Source organism: Electrona antarctica, assembly GCF_951216825.1.
Source record: "Electrona antarctica genome assembly, chromosome: 16".
NCBI classification, from domain to species: domain Eukaryota; kingdom Metazoa; phylum Chordata; class Actinopteri; order Myctophiformes; family Myctophidae; genus Electrona; species Electrona antarctica.
The window spans coordinates 41283521-41307501 of NC_136797.1; the positions used below are offsets into that span (position 1 = coordinate 41283521).

A 23981-nucleotide genomic window follows, 5' to 3' on the forward strand; every position below is an offset into this window, starting at 1 on the left:
AGACAAAACACAAAACACAACATGTTCATTAATGTTATTCTTCACAAACTAGACATTTTATTCATATTTAGAAAATGCAGAATCCAATGGCGTCGGTCTGGGCTCTCCACGCCGTTTGCAAAGGTCAATGGTCAGCAAAAAGACTGCCTCCTCTCTCCCCTCTCTCCACAGAAGTGAAAACAGACAAAACACACCTTTAAAATATGTTCCCTAACCCTATTCTTCGCAAACGAGACATTTTATTCATATTTAGAGCGTCCCAAATTCAATGGGGCCGGTCTCGACTTTCCAGGACGTTTGCAAAGGTCAATGGTCAGCAGAAAGACTGCAACGGTGACCCTTTGGGCCAAATTCTTAAAAAAACGGGGTGATATATAATTTAAAAAATATGTAAGAACCTCCAATATCCATATTCAGGACATGTCGAATCCAATGGAACCAGTCTCGAATTTCCACGACGTTTGCAAAGGTCAAAGGTCAGCCGAAAGACTGCCACGGTGACCTTTGGGCCAAATGCCTTAACAATTAAGTGATAGATATTTTTTTAAATATGTAACACCCCCGAATATCCATATTCAGGCCATGGCGAATAAAATGGCGTTGGTCTCGATTTTGTGGGACTCTTACAAGCGTCCGATAAAGGGAACTACACTGCAATGCTAGGCCTCGGGTCAGATTTGAGGTTCCCGAGGTCGCAGAAAAAAACTCAGACCATCACGAAGATCGGCTCGTCGCCGCGATCGCAGAGGTGTTCGGCCCATCCCGAACAGACTTACGATCGTCGGCGTAGGCGCGCGTGAACGTCAAACTTTGCTTCACTGGAACGCCACGACGGTGAGGCCTTCCGGGCTGATTTTCGGATATGTTATAGAGCTCCCGGAGACGCACGCATGGATCTATAGAACGTCCTCGGGCGACCTTTCTAGGAGGTGCGGTCTCGTTTCAATTTTTCAGCCAGGACACTGTTAGAGTCTATGGTCCTCATTCACAACGGCGTTTACGCTCATACCGTTACGTAACGTGAGCGGAGCGTGAGCGGACAGGCATTTACGTGGATTCCCACATTACGTGGGAATTCATGAACTTGAACGTGAACTTGACGGTGACGTCGGATGGTCGGAATCTCCGCTAAAAGCTGCGCCAGCTCAGAGGGTCGTGTACTGCTTGCGTAGATTTATTCAGAAGGCTTTAGTCTTCATTCTGAATCAATTAAAAGTCCCCAAATCTCAGATAAAATATGTAGGAATGTGTCCAAAACATTGGTCAGCACATAAAAAAATGATAGCTTATATAAAAGCCAAGTATCACTTGGATGCCTAAATGCATGCATTCTAGAGGCAGGTTAGCCTAGAGTCCCATACAGAAACTGCCCCTGCAAACCTGACACCTTTTTATTTATTTATTAGGATATTTCTAGCATGCGCGATTGCGATGCACTTGACAGCTTTCTACTCGCAGTGCAACGCGTTGTGAGCTTGTAGATCGGCTCTCGCGGACTCGCGCTGCATGTTAAAAAACAAACTCACAATTATAATAAGAACATACACTTATCTGCATTCTGCACTGTACGAATTCATTGGAAAATGAATTAGCCCTATAACAAAATAGAAGTCCACATTATTGCATCAGCGTGCAATTCGGCCAGTCATAGTTTTAAGCCAGTGCACCTTAATTAATTATAATATGGGGAACTTATAGCTGGGCTGTAGGCTACTATATTGATGAGATCAATCAAGTTTGGTGCCAAATGTCCCGCGAAATTCGCGAATCATTTTAATATGACATCATCATAAATGAACCTGCACTACGTGTCCATGATCAGAACAAATCCATTCTCCACATGGCATTCAGACAGATGACAGTGAGATGATATTAATCTATTCCCCGCATGAATCAATGCAGCTCTGATAAAAATATCGGATATATGTTTTACCTCTGCAAAGGTGTGAGTGAGCAATTGTTTAATAGAAAAGAAAAGGCTTTATAATATAATTGCCAAGTATACGCTAGCTTGCTGCCTTGGTCCCGAACTTAAATAAATAAATAAAAAAGCTGCATTTTATACCGTAAATCAGCTTGACATTGCTGCAGCGGTGCGGAGCAGCGTTCACCGTTCTGTAAGCTTGGGAAAATGATTTATATAGTTTAATGGTAGGCTATAGACAATATAAAGAATCACGCACAAATGTAATGGTATATGGATGTAAAAAAAAGAGACTGCAGGTGGTGGTCGTCGCTCCGGCGCTTGACATGGTCAGATCATTTTCTTTTAATTTCCTAATATAGCCTAATTTCTTTCCAGCAATCATTTTTATTTTAATTTGTGAAGCCACTATACTGGAAAATATCATTATTTTGTTGCATTCCGTCAGGAGGACCTCTATTTCGTTTGAGCTGTAAGGCCTATAGTTCTTTTTTGTTTTTTTACTGCTGTCTGCTGAGTCATGCTTGACGCCTTTTATGGTGTGAAATGGGGCGTGGATCAATGCAAATTAAGTTATCCGCTGATTTTCCGATCATTTGGCACCCGTTCGCATTCACCTGCGTACCTCACAACATACACCTGCGTACCTGTGGTACACACCGCTCTTTGAATTGCACGGCAAAACAACGTTGCGTGATCGGACGGAATTTCCCGCATCAGTTTACGCTTCCGTTCCGCTTCCGTTACACTCTTGCGTATTTCTCCTTTGTGAATGAGGACCTATGGGTCTATGACGTGTCTGCATGCACAGAGCCAAAGTGAAGGACGTTTTGTACGACTGTCGGAGGCGTACGTCCGAGACACCTAACCGTTCGTCTCGGCTGGCTCTCCGACATATCCGAACGTCGGACCGTGATGTTTTATCGTTGGCGCGTTGTCGCGCGTCAAAGTCGGCAATTTGTAGGCGTTCGTTCAAGGCTACCGCCGCGGCCGTATGTCCGTTTGGCCCGAAACCTATACGGCTACGATCGGGGCCGCGACCCGGCCGCGGTGATGGTCTCGGATTTGTTCTGCGACTTTCGCGTCAAAGTCGCAAATTTCGATGCTTTCGTGCAGGGCTACTGTCGCGACCGTATGTCCGTTTGGCCCAAACCCTATACGGCTGCGATCGGGGCCGCGACCCGGTTGCAGTGATGGTCTCGGATTTGTTCTGTCGAATTTCGCGACTATTCTCGCTAACTTAGGCCTTACTTTGTGGGAGCAGTTTATGCTAATGAAGGGCGTGGTTCCGGCTACTTTGTGGGTGTGGGTTATGCAAATTTGATGGGCGTGGTTTCGGCTACTTTGTGGGTGTGGTATATGCAAATTAGTGGGTGTCGCTTATGTAAATTAGTGGGTGTCACCCCGCCTACTTTGTGGGAGTGGTTTATGCAAATGAAGGTTGTGGTTCCTGCTACTTTGTGGGTGTGGGCTATGCAAATTAGTTGGTGTCGCTTGTGCAAATGAGTGGGTGTCGCCCGCCTACATTGTTGGAGCGGTTTATGCAAATGAAGGGCGTGTTTCGGCTACTTTGTGAGATTGGCTTATGCAAATGATGGGGAGTGGTATGCAAATGAAGGTGCGTGGTATGCAAATGAAGGGGCATGGTATGCAAATGAAGGGGAGTGGTATGCAAATGAAGGGGCATGGTATGCAAATGAAGGGGCATGGTTCCGGCTACTTTGTGGGATTAGTTTATGCAAATGAAGGTGCGTGGTATGCAAATGAAGGGGAGTGGTATGCAAATGAAGGGGAGTGGTATGCAAATGAAGGGGAGTGGTATGCAAATGAAGGGACATGGTTCCGGCTACTTTGTGGGATTAATTTATGCAAATGAAGGTGCGTGGTATGCAAATGAAGGGGAGTCGTATGCAAATGAAGGGGAGTGGTATGCAAATGAAGGGACATGGTTCCGGCTACTTTGTGGGATTAATTTATGCAAATGAAGGTGCGTGGTATGCAAATGAAGGGGAGTGGTATGCAAATGAAGGGGAGTGGTATGCAAATGAAGGGACATGGTTCCGGCTACTTTGTGGGATTAGTTTATGCAAATGAAGGTGCGTGGTATGCAAATGAAGGGGAGTGGTATGCAAATGAAGGGGAGTGGTATGCAAATGAAGGGGAGTGGTATGCAAATGAAGGGGCATGGTTCCGGCTACTTTGTGGGATTATTTTATGCAAATGAAGGGGAGTGGTATGCAAATGAAGGGGAGTGGTATGCAAATGAAGGGACATGGTTCCGGGTACTTTGTGGGATTAGCTTATGCAAATGAAGGTGCGTAGTATGCAAATGAAGGGGAGTGGTATGCAAATGAAGGGGAGTGGTATGCAAATGAAGGGCATGTTTCGGCTACTTTGTGGGATTGGTTTATGCAAATGAAGGGGCGTGGCATGCAAATGAAGGGGAGTGGTATGCAAATGAAGGGGCATGGTTCCGGCTACTTTGTGGGATTATTTTATGCAAATGAAGGGGAGTGGTATGCAAATGAAGGGGAGTGGTATGCAAATGAAGGGCATGTTTGGCATGCAAATGAAGGTTCGTGGTATGCAAATGAAGGTGCGTGGTATGCAAATGAAGGGGAGTGGTATGCAAATGAAGGTGCGTGGTATGCAAATGAAGGGGAGTGGTATGCAAATGAAGGGGCATGGTATGCAAATGAAGGTGCGTGGTATGCAAATGAAGGGGAGTGGTATGCAAATGAAGGTGCGTGGTATGCAAATGAAGGGGAGTGGTATGCAAATGAAGGGGCATGGTTCCGGCTACTTTGTGGGATTAGCTTATGCAAATGAAGGTGCGTGGCATGCAAATGAAGGTGCGTGGTATGCAAATGAAGGTGCGTGGTATGCAAATGAAGGGGAGTGGTATGCAAATGAAGGGGCGTGGCATGCAAATGAAGGGGAGTGGTATGCAAATGGAGGGGAGTGGTATGCAAATGAAGGGGCATGGTTCCGGCTACTTTGTGGGATTAGTTTATGCAAATGAAGGTGCGTGGTATGCAAATGAAGGGGAGTGGCATGCAAATGAAGGGCATGTTTGGCATGCAAATGAAGGTGCGTGGTATGCAAATGAAGGTGCGTGGTATGCAAATGAAGGGGAGTGGTATGCAAATGAAGGTGCGTGGTATGCAAATGAAGGGGAGTGGTATGCAAATGAAGGTGCGTGGTATGCAAATGAAGGGGAGTGGTATGCAAATGAAGGGGCATGGTTCCGGCTACTTTGTGGGATTAGCTTATGCAAATGAAGGTGCGTGGCATGCAAATGAAGGGGAGTGGTATGCAAATGAAGGGGAGTGGTATGCAAATGAAGGGGAGTGGTATGCAAATGAAGGGACATGGTTCCGGCTGCTTTGTGGGATTAATTTATGCAAATGAAGGTGCGTGGTATGCAAATGAAGGGGAGTGGTATGCAAATGAAGGGGAGTGGTATGCAAATGAAGGGACATGGTTCCGGCTACTTTGTGGGATTAATTTATGCAAATGAAGGTGCGTGGTATGCAAATGAAGGGGAGTGGTATGCAAATGAAGGGGAGTGGTATGCAAATGAAGGGACATGGTTCCGGCTACTTTGTGGGATTAGTTTATGCAAATGAAGGTGCGTGGTATGCAAATGAAGGGGAGTGGTATGCAAATGAAGGGGAGTGGTATGCAAATGAAGGTGCGTGGTATGCAAATGAAGGGGAGTGGTATGCAAATGAAGGTGCGTGGTATGCAAATGAAGGGGAGTGGTATGCAAATGAAGGGGCATGGTTCCGGCTACTTTGTGGGATTAGTTTATGCAAATGAAGGTGCGTGGTATGCAAATGAAGGGGAGTGGCATGCAAATGAAGGGCATGTTTGGCATGCAAATGAAGGTGCGTGGTATGCAAATGAAGGTGCGTGGTATGCAAATGAAGGGGAGTGGTATGCAAATGAAGGTGCGTGGTATGCAAATGAAGGGGAGTGGTATGCAAATGAAGGTGCGTGGTATGCAAATGAAGGGGAGTGGTATGCAAATGAAGGGGCATGGTTCCGGCTACTTTGTGGGATTAGCTTATGCAAATGAAGGTGCGTGGCATGCAAATGAAGGGGAGTGGTATGCAAATGAAGGGGAGTGGTATGCAAATGAAGGGGAGTGGTATGCAAATGAAGGGACATGGTTCCGGCTGCTTTGTGGGATTAATTTATGCAAATGAAGGTGCGTGGTATGCAAATGAAGGGGAGTGGTATGCAAATGAAGGGGAGTGGTATGCAAATGAAGGGACATGGTTCCGGCTACTTTGTGGGATTAATTTATGCAAATGAAGGTGCGTGGTATGCAAATGAAGGGGAGTGGTATGCAAATGAAGGGGAGTGGTATGCAAATGAAGGGACATGGTTCCGGCTACTTTGTGGGATTAGTTTATGCAAATGAAGGTGCGTGGTATGCAAATGAAGGGGAGTGGTATGCAAATGAAGGGGAGTGGTATGCAAATGAAGGTGCGTGGTATGCAAATGAAGGGGAGTGGTATGCAAATGAAGGTGCGTGGTATGCAAATGAAGGGGAGTGGTATGCAAATGAAGGGGCATGGTTCCGGCTACTTTGTGGGATTAGCTTATGCAAATGAAGGTGCGTGGCATGCAAATGAAGGGGAGTGGTATGCAAATGAAGGGGAGTGGTATGCAAATGAAGGGGAGTGGTATGCAAATGAAGGGACATGGTTCCGGCTGCTTTGTGGGATTAATTTATGCAAATGAAGGTGCGTGGTATGCAAATGAAGGGGAGTGGTATGCAAATGAAGGGGAGTGGTATGCAAATGAAGGGACATGGTTCCGGCTACTTTGTGGGATTAATTTATGCAAATGAAGGTGCGTGGTATGCAAATGAAGGGGAGTGGTATGCAAATGAAGGGGAGTGGTATGCAAATGAAGGGACATGGTTCCGGCTACTTTGTGGGATTAGTTTATGCAAATGAAGGTGCGTGGTATGCAAATGAAGGGGAGTGGTATGCAAATGAAGGGGAGTGGTATGCAAATGAAGGGGAGTGGTATGCAAATGAAGGGCATGTTTCGGCTACTTTGTGGGATTGGTTTATGCAAATGAAGGGGCGTGGTATGCAAATGAAGGGGAGTGTTATGCAAATGAAGGGGCATGGTTCCGGCTACTTTGTGGGATTATTTTATGCAAATGAAGGGGAGTGGTATGCAAATGAAGGGGAGTGGTATGCAAATGAAGGGCATGTTTCGGCTACTTTGTGGGATTGGTTTATGCAAGTGAAGGGACGTGGCATGCAAATGAAGGGAAGTGGTATGCAAATGAAGGGGAGTGGTATGCAAATGAAGGGGCATGGTTCCGGCTACTTTGTGGGATTAGTTTATGCAAATGAAGGTGCGTGGTATGCAAATGAAGGGGAGTGGTATGCAAATGAAGGGCATGTTTGGCATGCAAATGAAGGTGCGTGGTATGCAAATGAAGGTGCGTGGTATGCAAATGAAGGGGAGTGGTATGCAAATGAAGGTGCGTGGTATGCAAATGAAGGGGAGTGGTATGCAAATGAAGGGGCATGGTTCCGGCTACTTTGTGGGATTAGCTTATGCAAATGAAGGTGCGTGGCATGCAAATGAAGGTGCGTGGTATGCAAATGAAGGTGCGTGGTATGCAAATGAAGGGGAGTGGTATGCAAATGAAGGGGCGTGGCATGCAAATGAAGGGGAGTGGTATGCAAATGGAGGGGAGTGGTATGCAAATGAAGGGGCATGGTTCCGGCTACTTTGTGGGATTAGTTTATGCAAATGAAGGTGCGTGGTATGCAAATGAAGGGGAGTGGTATGCAAATGAAGGGCATGTTTGGCATGCAAATGAAGGTGCGTGGTATGCAAATGAAGGTGCGTGGTATGCAAATGAAGGGGAGTGGTATGCAAATGAAGGTGCGTGGTATGCAAATGAAGGGGAGTGGTATGCAAATGAAGGGGCATGGTATGCAAATGAAGGGGCATGGTTCCGGCTACTTTGTGGGATTATTTTATGCAAATGAAGGGGAGTGGTATGCAAATGAAGGGGAGTGGTATGCAAATGAAGGGACATGGTTCCGGGTACTTTGTGGGATTAGCTTATGCAAATGAAGGTGCGTAGTATGCAAATGAAGGGGAGTGGTATGCAAATGAAGGGGAGTGGTATGCAAATGAAGGGCATGTTTCGGCTACTTTGTGGGATTGGTTTATGCAAATGAAGGGGCGTGGCATGCAAATGAAGGGGAGTGGTATGCAAATGAAGGGGCATGGTTCCGGCTACTTTGTGGGATTATTTTATGCAAATGAAGGGGAGTGGTATGCAAATGAAGGGGAGTGGTATGCAAATGAAGGGCATGTTTGGCATGCAAATGAAGGTTCGTGGTATGCAAATGAAGGTGCGTGGTATGCAAATGAAGGGGAGTGGTATGCAAATGAAGGTGCGTGGTATGCAAATGAAGGGGAGTGGTATGCAAATGAAGGGGCATGGTATGCAAATGAAGGTGCGTGGTATGCAAATGAAGGGGAGTGGTATGCAAATGAAGGTGCGTGGTATGCAAATGAAGGGGAGTGGTATGCAAATGAAGGGGCATGGTTCCGGCTACTTTGTGGGATTAGCTTATGCAAATGAAGGTGCGTGGCATGCAAATGAAGGTGCGTGGTATGCAAATGAAGGTGCGTGGTATGCAAATGAAGGGGAGTGGTATGCAAATGAAGGGGCGTGGCATGCAAATGAAGGGGAGTGGTATGCAAATGGAGGGGAGTGGTATGCAAATGAAGGGGCATGGTTCCGGCTACTTTGTGGGATTAGTTTATGCAAATGAAGGTGCGTGGTATGCAAATGAAGGGGAGTGGCATGCAAATGAAGGGCATGTTTGGCATGCAAATGAAGGTGCGTGGTATGCAAATGAAGGTGCGTGGTATGCAAATGAAGGGGAGTGGTATGCAAATGAAGGTGCGTGGTATGCAAATGAAGGGGAGTGGTATGCAAATGAAGGGGAGTGGTATGCAAATGAAGGGGAGTGGTATGCAAATGAAGGGGCATGGTTCCGGCTACTTTGTGGGATTAGCTTATGCAAATGAAGGTGCGTGGCATGCAAATGAAGGGGAGTGGTATGCAAATGAAGGGGAGTGGTATGCAAATGAAGGGGAGTGGTATGCAAATGAAGGGACATGGTTCCGGCTGCTTTGTGGGATTAATTTATGCAAATGAAGGTGCGTGGTATGCAAATGAAGGGGAGTGGTATGCAAATGAAGGGGAGTGGTATGCAAATGAAGGGACATGGTTCCGGCTACTTTGTGGGATTAATTTATGCAAATGAAGGTGCGTGGTATGCAAATGAAGGGGAGTGGTATGCAAATGAAGGGGAGTGGTATGCAAATGAAGGGACATGGTTCCGGCTACTTTGTGGGATTAGTTTATGCAAATGAAGGTGCGTGGTATGCAAATGAAGGGGAGTGGTATGCAAATGAAGGGGAGTGGTATGCAAATGAAGGTGCGTGGTATGCAAATGAAGGGGAGTGGTATGCAAATGAAGGTGCGTGGTATGCAAATGAAGGGGAGTGGTATGCAAATGAAGGGGCATGGTTCCGGCTACTTTGTGGGATTAGCTTATGCAAATGAAGGTGCGTGGCATGCAAATGAAGGGGAGTGGTATGCAAATGAAGGGGAGTGGTATGCAAATGAAGGGGAGTGGTATGCAAATGAAGGGACATGGTTCCGGCTGCTTTGTGGGATTAATTTATGCAAATGAAGGTGCGTGGTATGCAAATGAAGGGGAGTGGTATGCAAATGAAGGGGAGTGGTATGCAAATGAAGGGGAGTGGTATGCAAATGAAGGGGCATGGTTCCGGCTACTTTGTGGGATTAGCTTATGCAAATGAAGGTGCGTGGCATGCAAATGAAGGGGAGTGGTATGCAAATGAAGGGGAGTGGTATGCAAATGAAGGGGAGTGGTATGCAAATGAAGGGACATGGTTCCGGCTGCTTTGTGGGATTAATTTATGCAAATGAAGGTGCGTGGTATGCAAATGAAGGGGAGTGGTATGCAAATGAAGGTGCGTGGTATGCAAATGAAGGGGAGTGGTATGCAAATGAAGGGGAGTGGTATGCAAATGAAGGGGAGTGGTATGCAAATGAAGGGGCATGGTTCCGGCTACTTTGTGGGATTAGCTTATGCAAATGAAGGTGCGTGGCATGCAAATGAAGGGGAGTGGTATGCAAATGAAGGGGAGTGGTATGCAAATGAAGGGGAGTGGTATGCAAATGAAGGGACATGGTTCCGGCTGCTTTGTGGGATTAATTTATGCAAATGAAGGTGCGTGGTATGCAAATGAAGGGGAGTGGTATGCAAATGAAGGGGAGTGGTATGCAAATGAAGGGACATGGTTCCGGCTACTTTGTGGGATTAATTTATGCAAATGAAGGTGCGTGGTATGCAAATGAAGGGGAGTGGTATGCAAATGAAGGGGAGTGGTATGCAAATGAAGGGACATGGTTCCGGCTACTTTGTGGGATTAGTTTATGCAAATGAAGGTGCGTGGTATGCAAATGAAGGGGAGTGGTATGCAAATGAAGGGGAGTGGTATGCAAATGAAGGTGCGTGGTATGCAAATGAAGGGGAGTGGTATGCAAATGAAGGTGCGTGGTATGCAAATGAAGGGGAGTGGTATGCAAATGAAGGGGCATGGTTCCGGCTACTTTGTGGGATTAGCTTATGCAAATGAAGGTGCGTGGCATGCAAATGAAGGGGAGTGGTATGCAAATGAAGGGGAGTGGTATGCAAATGAAGGGGAGTGGTATGCAAATGAAGGGACATGGTTCCGGCTGCTTTGTGGGATTAATTTATGCAAATGAAGGTGCGTGGTATGCAAATGAAGGGGAGTGGTATGCAAATGAAGGTGCGTGGTATGCAAATGAAGGGGAGTGGTATGCAAATGAAGGTGCGTGGTATGCAAATGAAGGGGAGTGGTATGCAAATGAAGGGGCATGGTTCCGGCTACTTTGTGGGATTAGCTTATGCAAATGAAGGTGCGTGGCATGCAAATGAAGGGGAGTGGTATGCAAATGAAGGGGAGTGGTATGCAAATGAAGGGGAGTGGTATGCAAATGAAGGGACATGGTTCCGGCTGCTTTGTGGGATTAATTTATGCAAATGAAGGTGCGTGGTATGCAAATGAAGGGGAGTGGTATGCAAATGAAGGGGAGTGGTATGCAAATGAAGGGACATGGTTCCGGCTACTTTGTGGGATTAATTTATGCAAATGAAGGTGCGTGGTATGCAAATGAAGGGGAGTGGTATGCAAATGAAGGGGAGTGGTATGCAAATGAAGGGACATGGTTCCGGCTACTTTGTGGGATTAGTTTATGCAAATGAAGGTGCGTGGTATGCAAATGAAGGGGAGTGGTATGCAAATGAAGGGGAGTGGTATGCAAATGAAGGTGCGTGGTATGCAAATGAAGGGGAGTGGTATGCAAATGAAGGTGCGTCGTATGCAAATGAAGGGGACTGGCATGCAAATGAAGGGCGTGTTTTGGTTACTTTGTGGGATTGGCTTGTGCAAATGAAGGGGTGTGGTATGCAAATAAAGGGGCGTGGTATGCAAATGAAGGGGAGTGGTATGCAAATGAAGGGCGTGGTTCCGGCTACTTTGTGGGAGCGGTTCATGCAAATGAAGGGGCGTGGTTCCCGCTACTTTGTGGGAGTGGGTTATGAAAATTTGAAGGGCGTTGTTTCGGCTACTTTGTGGGTGTGTCGCTTATGCAAATTAGTGGGTGTCACCGCGCCCTTCATTTGCATACCACGCACCTTCATTTGCATACCATGCCCCTTCATGTGCATACCACGCAGCTTCATTTGCATACCACTCCCCTTCATTTGCATACCATGCCCCTTCATTTGCATACCACTCCCCTTCATTTGCATGCCACGCACCTTCATTTGCATAAGCCAATCCCACAAAGTAGCAGAAACATGCCCTTCATTTGCATACCACTCCCATTCATTTGCATACCATGACCCTTCATTTGCATACCACGCGCCTTCATTTGCATACCACTCCCCTTCATTTGCATACCGCGCACCTTCATTTGCATACCACACCCCTTCATTTGCATAAACTAATCCCACAAAGTAGCCGAAACATGCCCTTCATTTGCATACCACTCCCCTTCATTTGCATACCTTGCACCTTCATTTGCATAAACTAATCCCACAAAGTAGCCGGAACCATGCCCCTTCATTTGCATACCTCTCCCCTTCATTTGCATACCACGCACCTTCATTTGCATAAACTAATCCCACAAAGTAGCCAGAACCATGCCCCTTCATTTGCATACCACTCCCCTTCATTTGCATACCATGCCCCTTCATTTGCATACCACTCCCCTTCATTTGCATGCCACGCACCTTCATTTGCATAAACTAATCCCACAAAGTAGCCGGAACCATGCCCCTTCATTTGCATACCACTCCCCTTCATTTGCATACCATGCCCCTTCATTTGCATACCACTCCCATTCATTTGCATACCATGCCCCTTCATTTGCATAAACTAATCCCACAAAGTAGCCGAAACATGCCCTTTGTTTGCATACCACCCCCCTTCATTTGCATACCACTCCCCTTCATTTGCATACCAAGACCCTTCATTTGCATATCCCCTTAATTTGCATACCACGCCCTTTCATTTGCATAAACTAATCCCACAAAGTAGCCGAAACACGCCCTTCATTTGCATACTACTCCCCTTCATTTGCATACCACACACCTTCATTTGCATATCCCCTTCATTTGCATACCACGCCCTTTCATTTGCATAAACTAATCCCACAAAGTAGCCGAAACACGCCCTTCATTTGCATACTACTCGCCTTCATTTGCATACCACACCCCTTCATTTGCATATCCCCTTCATTTGCATACCACGCCCTTTCATTTGCATAAGCCAATCCCACAAAGTAGCCGAAACACACCCTTCATTTGCATACTACTCCCCTTCATTTGCATACCACACCCCTTCATTTGCATATCCCCTTCATTTGCATACCACGCCCTTTCATTTGCTTAAGCTAATCCCACAAAGTAGCCGAAACACGCCCTTCATTTGCATACTCCTCCCCTTCATTTGCATACCACACCTTCATTTGCATATCCCCTTCATTTGCATACCAAGACCCTTCATTTGCATATCCCCTTCATTTGCATACCACGCCCTTTCATTTGCATAAGCCAATCCCACAAAGTAGCCGAAACACGCCCTTCATTTGCATACCACTCCCCTTCATTTGCATACCAAGACCCTTCATTTGCATATCCCCTTCATTTGCATACCACGCCCTTTCATTTGCATAAACTAATCCCACAAAGTAGCCGAAACACGCCCTTCATTTGCATACCACTCCCCTTCATTTGCATACCAAGACCCTTCATTTGCATATCCCCTTCATTTGCATACCACGCCCTTTCATTTGCATAAACTAATCCCACAAAGTAGCCGAAACACGCCCTTCATTTGCATACTACTCCCCTTCATTTGCATACCACACCCCTTCATTTGCATATCCCCTTCATTTGCATACCACGCCCTTTCATTTGCTTAAGCTAATCCCACAAAGTAGCCGAAACACGCCCTTCATTTGCATACTCCTCCCCTTAATTTGCATACCACACCCCTTCATTTGCATATCCCCTTCATTTGCATACCAAGACCCTTCATTTGCATAAGCCAATCCCACAAAGTAGCAGAAACATGCCCCTTCATTTGCATACCATACCCCTTCATTTGCATATCCCCTTCATTTGCATACCAAGACCCTTCATTTGCATAAGCCAATCCCACAAAGTAGCAGAAACATGCCCCTTAATTTGCATACCACTCCCCTTCATTTGCATACCATGCCCCTTCATTTGCATACCATGCCCCTTCCTTTGCATACTATGCCCCTTCATTTGCATACCACGCACCTTCATTTGCATACCACGCACCTTCATTTGCATACCACTCCCCTTCATTTGCATACCACTGCCCTTCATTTGCATACCACGCACCTTCATTTGCATACCACTCCCCTTCATTTGCATACCAAGACCCTTCATTTGCATATCCCCTTCATTTGCATACCACACCCTTTCATTTGCATAAGCCAATCCCACAAAGTAGCCGAAACACACCCTTAATTTGCATACTACTCCCCTTCATTTGCATACCACACCCCTTCATTTGCATATCCCCTTCATTTGCATACCACGCCCTTTCATTTGCTTAAGCTAATCCCACAAAGTAGCCGAAACACGCCCTTCATTTGCATACTCCTCCCCTTCATTTGCATACCACACCTTCATTTACATATCCCCTTCATTTGCATACCAAGACCCTTCATTTGCATATCCCCTTCATTTGAATACCACGCCCTTTCATTTGCATAAGCCAATCCCACAAAGTAGCCGAAACACGCCCTTCATTTGCATACTACTCCCCTTCATTTGCATACTACACCCCTTCATTTGCATATCCCCTTCATTTGCATACAACGCCCTTTCATTTGCATAAGCTAATCCCACAAAGTAGCCGAAACACGCCCTTCATTTGCACACTACTCCCCTTAATTTGCATACCATACCCCTTCATTTGCATATCCCCTTCATTTGCATACCAAGACCCTTCATTTGCATATCCCCTTCATTTGCATACCACGCCCTTTCATTTGCATAAGCCAATCCCACAAAGTAGCCGAAACTACGGCCACAAAGGAGGCGGGACGCCGCCCACTAATTCACATAGGCCACGCCCACAAAGCGGACGGGACGACGGCCATCAATAAGCATAAACGACGCCCATGCAATTTGCATAGACCACGCCCACAAAGCAGGCGGAGTTACATAGCGAGTAGGCGTGGCCTAAGACAATGAGAGGTGTGGCCTAACATTACGAGAGGCAGAGTCATTAACGAGAGGGGGTGGAGTTTGTAAGGTGGAGTTTGTAACCAATGTGAGGTGTGTGTGTAGTAGTAGTAGTAGAAGTAGAAGTAATACATACGAGATGATGCCTGATCTTCTGACATCCATATTTGGTTGACTGGATGGCGTTGTCCTCACCTGGAGAGAAATGCCCCCGGAAATATGATTATTTATTAATGAATGAATGAATGTATGTATGTATGTATGTATGTATGTATGTATGTATGTATGTATGTATGTATGTATGTATGTATGTATTCATTCATTCATTCATTCATTCATTCATTCATTCCCTCCCCCGGGAAATAAATAAATAAACAATGCTAATCATCCATCCATGTGTGACAATTGTTTGACACACATCATGTCATGTCATGTCATGTCATGTCATGTCATGTCATGTCTGTCTATAGACAAGAGGGGAGGTGGAGGGGGGGGGGGGCGCCAAAGCATATTTTAGACTGATTCAGTATTGACCATATTAAGCCAGGTCTCACGGCAGACAGCACTAATATAATAAACAAACGTGAACGGAGCACTGCTGCCAACATAATACACGCATAATGTGGCCATACTGGCATACTCACCATAGCCTGGTCAAGGTTTCCCCCAGGTGGACGTGTCATTTCCAACTATTGCCAGCACATGGAAACTAGGGGCTACTGATATATACTATTCTCTGCCTATCGGGACGTAACTCGGACGGCGCTGAGTCGGGTCTTAAATACATTTCAATTGTACATTTCGTAACTCGGACGGCGCTGAGTCGGGTCTTAAATACATTTCAATTGTACATTTAGGTAATGTGTGATTTATTTGGATTTATCCTTATTATTGTGAAAGATGTCCCCCAAATGTAAATTATTAATGTATTATTATTTTAATAATTATTATAAATGTGCAAAAAATATATATATAATTTATTTTACATGATTTCCTCTGATAAGTCCTAGTAGTAAAAAGTAGTAGTAAGGTTGAAATCGTTTTTTTGCAAGTAGAAATTAATCCGGGTTTTACAGGGTTAGTCATTCATTCATTCATTCATTCCCCCCGGAAATAAATAAATAAACACGGCTAATCATCCATCCATGTGTGACAATTGTTTGACACACATCATGTCATGTCATGTCTATCTATAGCAAGAGGTGGAATTGCGTCAGATCTTCTACACAAAGCAAAACAAAAGGGAGCAGTGCACCACCCTGTGGCAACAACTGGCACTGCTGACTGTTACAAGTTGACAGAGTGGATTATCTTGGATTACGTCCGCCAACATACATTCCAATAGTACATTTACTTGACCAAAAGGTAAAGACTGATTTATTTTGATTTATTCATTCTGGATCCTTAGTCCTTGGTCCGAGGTCCGAGGTCACGAATCTTGACTGCAGACTTGTTGACTGTCTCGAACCAGCGTCCTCTCACACCATCAGCAACTGCCAGAACCACTGAGCCATCGTGGAATACTCTTAACCATGGATTTGGGGTAATTTTATCTTTTTTCTTTTTTTGGAAGGGAAGACAAAAAAAAGAAAAAGTCTATTTTACCAATGCAAAGGGTGAAATATTGTCATAATGTACGTTGTGTTTGTTTTGGAAAGGAAAAAGTGTTTTAATGTACTTTTTACTGACGTTAGGGTAGAGTTTGTTTTAACAGTACAGGACTCTCTCTCACACACACACCAGAGACTGGCAGCTGACTGGCTCATTCAGGGTTGCCAGGTTGGTGGCTGTCAGGTTGTCTAATGCCTGCTGCATTGTGTGTGTGTGTGTGTGTGTGTGTGTGTGTGTGTGTGTGTGTGTGTGTGTGTGTGTGTGTGTGTGTGTGTGTGTGAACCAGCTACACTGGCATTTAAACACATTCATATTGTAACTGTTGCCACTATAGGTGATATAGTTTGCTTTATTCCTAAAAGGTACAAGTTCATAATGAAGAAGTTCATAATTAAGTCACATTTAAAACATTATTTCATGTATTTGTCTCAAGTTGTTGTTGTAACTGTTGCCACTATAGGGGATATAGTTTGCTTTATTTCTCTAAGACAAAGTTCATAATAAGGTTAAAATAAGTTCATAATTGTTTATTATCTTTCTAAGTGTACAAGTGCATAATTAAGAAGTTCATAGTTAATAGTTACATTCTTCCACTCACAATTTAGGTGGCTTTTTAATGCGGTACTTATTCCTTCATTAAAAAATATGATTGGCACCTCATAAGTGTAAATATAAAATCAAATATAATATAGCCTACAATTGAAACCGCAGTGATTTTATCCTGTGTTCAATGCGTTTCTGCGTGGACTCAGATATCTGTCGTATGGGCAGGGATTTTTTCTAAAACGGAGGACGGAAATACTGACTGATGGCAGCAGCCAGGCGAGCCAGCCTCATTTTAATAATATCATCATTATCTAAACTAGAAATGCCAACTAGCCTACGTATCTCCACACCTCTCTGACTCTATCTCTCCTCTCTCACTTTCTTTGCCCACAACCATTTTTGATGAATTGAAAATGCGTGGGCCCTATTGTAAACAAGTGTAATGCTTTATGGTGTCGTCCACTCACAGTTAACAGTTTTTGTATTGAGTTGTACTTGAAATGTACTGTAATTCTGCAAACTGTTACTACATCAATCAATCAATCAAAAAAGCCCCGACACGGTCGAGGCAGACGGCCACCCACCCTAGAGTCGGCGGGTTCGGTTCAGCTTTACGTTTCTTCCTAATATAAGAGTAGGCCTATATATAAATATAAGGGGGAGCTTTTTTTTCTTCTTTTTTTTTTAATAGTTACCACTGTCGCAAAATTGCTTGGTCAGTGTGGGGCATAGGTGTGGGGTCTCTGTCGGTCCTTTGCTCTATATCTGGTGGCGCCTTGAGACAACTTGTGATTTAACCCCCTGGATTTAACGCTTTAATACAATTGAGTACCACAGACGAAAAACAGTCTAAGTCCAAATTTCAGACTGACCCCTCCACGAAAAGGCCTTGTTGTCCTGAACCCTTATCTATAATTTATATATTATGGATCAATAGTGTGGACTTGAACTGTTATTCGTCTGTGGTACTCAATTGATGAGCCCGTCTCTGCTGCCATCTAGTGGAACCTAAAGTACAGTAGCTCAACAGACCACCCTAAACACCCCAGCCAAGGCCTATCTCACAGCCCGCTTTCCACGCCCGGTAAATAGTGGTGTCTTTAACATTAGCATTTACACGTTTTTTTCTCTGGAGAATCTAAGTACATTTTCTAATGTAAAAATGTGACAGACCAATATTATTATGAAGCAAACAAGATGGTAAATCAGCTCGAACAGATAGAACAAACCTTACCTTGAGAAAACAAAAGTTGTAGACTTCTTAAATTACCTCTGTTAACATGTAGCGTCTATGGAGTGACGTCACGCTATCACCACTAACCTAAGGGGGGCGTATTAAGGGGGGCGGGGAAATTCTGTGAGATAGGCCCATAACAGGTGCGTCGGCGACAAAGCAGCAGACTGCAAACACGTAGAGAAGGAGGGAGACCCGCACACTGTCACTTTCTGGTTCAAGAGCTTTTTATTCATTGTCCAAAATGCAACGATTCGGTCCTTCGACCTTCCTCAGGCATCTGCCTGACACACACACACTAAATATATAAATCAAGTAAACATGTTAAATATCAAAGCAGCACTACGTGTAACTTTCCTCTTTTACCCCGGATTTTAACTTAGTTTCCTGTGCATGTGCTGAGATTTTGACTATTGAGCTAATTAGAGCCGGCCTGCTTGCTCTGGGGATAAATTTAATCTTGACCATACATCAGGTCAAACGTGGCGTCAGATCCTGTGTCTAGGTGAGACATGACCTTTGACCTCATGTCAGATCCTGTGTCTATGTGAGACATGACTTTGACGCAATCTGCAGTATGTCTCAATAGAATAGCAGGGAGACAAAATACAACCACCCCAATTGGATAAGTTATATTGTATTATACCACAGGTCGTTTCGAGGAAGCAATCTGATTGGTTGAAACAGCCTTCTAGCCGTGGGTTAAACCAGCACCATTCACCACCTAATCAAAACAAAGAATTCAGCTGCTCTGTTCTCCCAGAGCGCTAGCAAACTCGGTGGCTAGGCTAGCTAGTTTTTTGGGACATTTGTGGTCGTAGTGACTACATCTGTCATTCAAAAAATATATTCTTTCAGCGATTTTCTTAGTTTTAAGGGTAACTGTTGTATTATTGCCACTTCAGTGATGCTTGCGGAACTCGACTTCGTCTCGTTCCTCACCGCATCCCTGTCGTGGCAATAATCACGTTAACGCACACCCTCTCGTGTAATATTGCTTAATTAACATACTCTGCCATACAGATTGGACACACTTACATTTCATTCATTATAAAAAAGTTACAAAGTGAACCTTCAGGCAAGTTTAGGGTATGGAAAATATGTGCTTTTGCTACTACTCCTACAGATCAAAAATGCACAAATCAGTGCATATTATCTCTGACTGGGCCCTGGGACTGGGGTCATATTATCTCTGACTGGGCCCTGCAGGGACTGGGGTCATTTGAGTAACATCCGCTATGACTCCATGGCTGCCTTCCAACGTTTGCAGGCCCTGGGTAGTCAACACAGTCTGGCGGAGATGTGCGCTCCGAGGTTCACACTTTTCTAATAGGCCTATCTCACAGCCCGCTTTCCACGCCCACTTCCGGTAAATAGTGGTGTCTTTAACATGAGCATTTACACGTTTCTTTCTCTGGAGAATCTAAGTACATTTTCTAATGTAAAAATGTGACAGACCAATATTATTATGAAGCAAACAAGATGGTAAATCAGGTCGAACAGATAGAACAAACCTTACCTTGAGAAAACAAAAGTTGTAGACTTCTTAAATTACCTCTGTTAACATGTAGCGTCTATGGAGTGACGTCACGCTATCACCACTAACCCCGAAAGGGGGCGTATTTAGGGGGGCGGGGAAATTCTGTGAGATAGGCTTATTCTGTTAAGGGCCTGTGCTAGATGCTGTATGGCAAATGCTTGCCTTGATTTCATGTTTACATTTTGTTCCCCTTTTCTTCTTAATTTATATTATTAGCGCTACAGTAAACACGTGTGCCTTTGACATGATCCATTTAACTACTTTTAGCAGATGAGCTTCAATGTTTATTTTAATGGAATTATACTCCACTCTGCCCACTTCAGTAACACCTTTGCAACAAGGAGAATACTGTACATAGTTTGTGTTTTTTGTCCTTTTAGTCACAAGAGGGTGCTGTTCCCTAGGTGTTCTATGTTGCTCTATCATGCATGTATCATGTTCTGTAGACACTACACTAGAGTTCTTACAAACAAATGTATCACAACAGGGCTGGTCGGCCGGGGCTCCCATAGGCGGCTGCCTGGGGCAATGTTCAATGTCATTTGCCAGCATGTTTAGGAAAAAGCTAAATAAAAACAAAAATAACCATTAAGTTTGATATAGACCCAGAGATCAGTGTAAGAGACAAAAAACAATCAAGCAAAAAAGAAAACACCTCTGTTTATTTTTTGCTAAACTGTCCAAGACAGAGGGTAAACTTCTTAGACTTGTGATATGAATGACAGTCAGTGAAAGATATTAGAGGAATTATAGACTATAGGGTATGCACGTGACATCATCATAATACCCGGAAGTTACAGTACGCCTACTGAGTGGCAAGAAACTACTTTATGGCCTTGACAGCGCATACATCCAAACAGAAAAGTCCTATCTGATTGCATTAAACAACGTTAAATAACGTTAAACTCACTTTGCCATTCACTTTGTCACTCAATTTGCCACTCACTTTATGCATGCATACCCTCTATTAGGAGACAGAAAACAATCCTTTGCGATGTGTAGTTTGTGTAGCATGAACTCAATCCGAATACCATCTCGTGTTTGTGCTTAATGCAAAAGCAAATGTTGGAATTAGTTGGAAAGTACTGTGACTAATGCCCCAGTTTCTTAAAAAAATTAAATAACAAAAAAATAAAAGAACCATTTAATTCTGAGGGACAATCATATTATAGTCAATATGCATTTAAGTCCTTCACCTACACCTCACCAACACTCACATTGACATTAAAAGTACAAATTGTACCCGTTTACATTGTACTGCGGTTCCATGTGAATGACACTTTAAATGGGCTAATAAGCCTGATTTGCCATAATATATTACAATTGAGCTCTATAACTTTTATTTTTTTCCAGCTATTTTTTGAGTGGTGCAACCACTCCAAGGAACAGCTTTGTCCCTATGGGACTATGTTTAGAGTACCAATAGGGGGTTCTGTTGCACCACTCACTTCAGACTGGTCTGATTTCATCTATTTTTAGAAATAGTTCATCTTTTACTTAAGGGAGACAACATATATCACAAGTTGTGTGGTCCAGCCCCATGGAGAATGGATATTGTAACTAAAAACAACGTAATAATACTTCCTAAGAGCACGTTTTTATTAGTACATGCATTGCATTCCATATTGCTGGACGATGATGGACAAATGACATCATCTTGCAACAGGCGGTCCCCTTAAAAGATGAACTATTTTGCAAATAATATATTATAATAATTATAATTTAAGGTGTTTTAAAAAAACATATAAGGCTTATTAGCCAGGGATCCTTTAAAGAAATGTCTTTTTGGCATCGGGACAAGTGCATTATGTTAGAAGGGACACATGCATGCCATCACATAGGGTCATTTAACCTAAAAATTCAGGTCTTTTATTCATAGCTCGTCTACCTTTGAATGTTTTTTAGAATTTTTGCAGATCAATCTGATTTTAGATTGACACTTCATTCTCTTCACTTTAAAACTGGCCTCTTTATTTGGGCATGTCATTACAGGCAGAAAAAAAAAGTCATTGTTCTTTTTTCAAAAATAGCAGATCTACCAGCTCACTAGCATCACAATGCGTTGTGAGCTTGTAGATGGGCTATTCTTTTTGCATTTTTTTGCAATCAGGCTTACAGTAAGTGCAGTCACTTTATATTTTGCCAGCGTCTAGTCTGCCATCCCTCAAACAAAGACAACCACCCGGCTCCGTCACCTTCTTCTCGGAGTAGGGAGGAGTCAAGTCTCGTCTTGCCCACCAGGTGAGCCTGACAGAAGGCATGAAGTACTTAGCTTGAAGAGTCCTCCTCAAACCTCCATCTAAGAAATGGCACTGTGACATCACATGACATTCACGTGTGACATCTGTGGTGTCTTAAGGCCTGGTCCACTTTGGTGGAGAACCGGGTTCAGAACCAAATACAGCCAAGATCAGTGATGCGTCATGACATCTTCAGAGAGCTCCATTTCTATCACAGCTTTCCTGTGGAGAGAATTAAACACAGTCTATATTTCACGCGTGCGCGCACACACACACCTCTGACAAAAAAAATTGAGATATGCTTGAGACAAAATCTGTGCACAGACAATTTGGCTCCATCTTAAATCAGATCACGCAGTCAGAATATTAACATACCCAGGCCTTTTCCCATTGTTTTAGCAGCTGTTCGTGTTCAGTGAGTGCACTCCTCCACTGGTTCAAATCTCTGGATGGAATGCTCTCCTCATCTGTTAATTGATAAGAGGCTTTATGCATATAAAACATACCTAACAATGTCATGTCAGGAGTCATGGCAAAACAGCAAAGGTTCAGGGAAACCAATCATTTATCCTCAATTCAAAGTTGATTGCAGGGGCACTATAGTCTCAAAAATATGGAGGAAAAAGAGTGGAAAAAGAGTTGCAAGAAGTTTAACGATGACTCAAGTCTACTCAAAGATGACAAAAAGTGCTCAAGTGTAAAGCTCTGGGACAATGCGATCAGTGTAACTGATGACTGTAACGTTTGTCTTAGCATTTCACTTTCTCTTAAATAGAATGGTCAAAAACAGGGGTGGTTAACTTTGACGACGGAGAGTGCCACAAATTATTTCCACTCACTCCAGAGGGCCACATTGCATATATATTGTAGCAAAAATAGCCAATCTACAAGCTCAAAATGCGTCACAGTGTGACGCGTTTTGAGCTTGTAGATCGGCAATTTTTGCTATTATTTGAATTGAAATCCTGAATTATATTTTGCCATTTTTCAATTGGTACAAATGGACCTTTTCACCCAAACCAATCACCGATACAGATTTAGGCATGCTACATCTGTTGATTAATCAGGTGATGATTAATCATCTACCTCCAATAGTGAGGTGCAGATCGACCTCAGAGACGTCACGTCCTACGCTGGCTTCAGCGATACAGTGGTAACGGGCGTCCTTAAGCAGCGGCCCCTCCCTGAGCCAGCTGCTCACTAGCGCCTCCCCATGGCCCGTCTGCCGTCGGTGCTCCATGACGGGGCCATCGAGACCTTGTCCGTTTACTAGCCAGTGAATGTGGACGTCACTAGGACCTAAGAGGACAGAATGGGACTTCATGTTTGACCCCTGATTGGTCGACAACTCTGCCAAGACACCCGTCACTCCACAGGGCCAAAAATAGCCGATCTACAAGAAGTTCACAATTGTGAGTGAGCTTGTAAATCTGCTATTTTTGGCGAATCGAGTTGTGTAGAGTGAAGTAAGATCGTACCAAATGTGCTCTTTACAGGTCTGTTTTTTATCAAGTACAGAGGGTTTAAGTAGTACGGAATTTGCAGCTCAGCAACACATAATTCACCAGTTATTTATATATTTAAAAAAAGAAACTTACCCTAAAAAGGTTTTCTTTCATTCTAAATGTTTCTATCGTTGTTAATGCCAGTAATAAAAATGATGACGTAACACAACTGAATAAATAGGCACCAGCATTGATAACATTTGAAATCAAGATTTATTTAACCTCCCTAACAGCAATAACCCCAAAATGTTTGAGAATATTATGTACATCTTGAAAGTATTTCCCAATATATACAAATATATTTACATTTGTTTACAGGCAAAGAAAATCCAAGTTACACATTTAACCTACAATATTTCTACAAAAAAAACATCGTTCTTGACACTGCTTGAGAAGTGTACCTACTTATAAATATCTCATATATCAGGTCAGATTTTCCAGTTATAAAAACAAAATTCAGTACCATGGAACTGAGG

The 23981-nt window shown here is 43.9% G+C and overlaps 1 long non-coding RNA gene across 1 annotated transcript; it reads right to left on the reverse strand.

The window, feature by feature from the left end:
• Positions 1-21786: 21786 nt before the first annotated feature.
• LOC306940159 lies at positions 21787-23156 on the reverse strand. The gene is made up of 3 exons (XR_013791983.1): positions 23087-23156; positions 22376-22467; positions 21787-22222 (listed from the first exon to the last, which is right to left on the reverse strand). It is a non-coding gene; the product is annotated as an uncharacterized lncRNA (long non-coding RNA).
• Between the last annotated feature and the right edge of the window lie 825 nt (positions 23157-23981).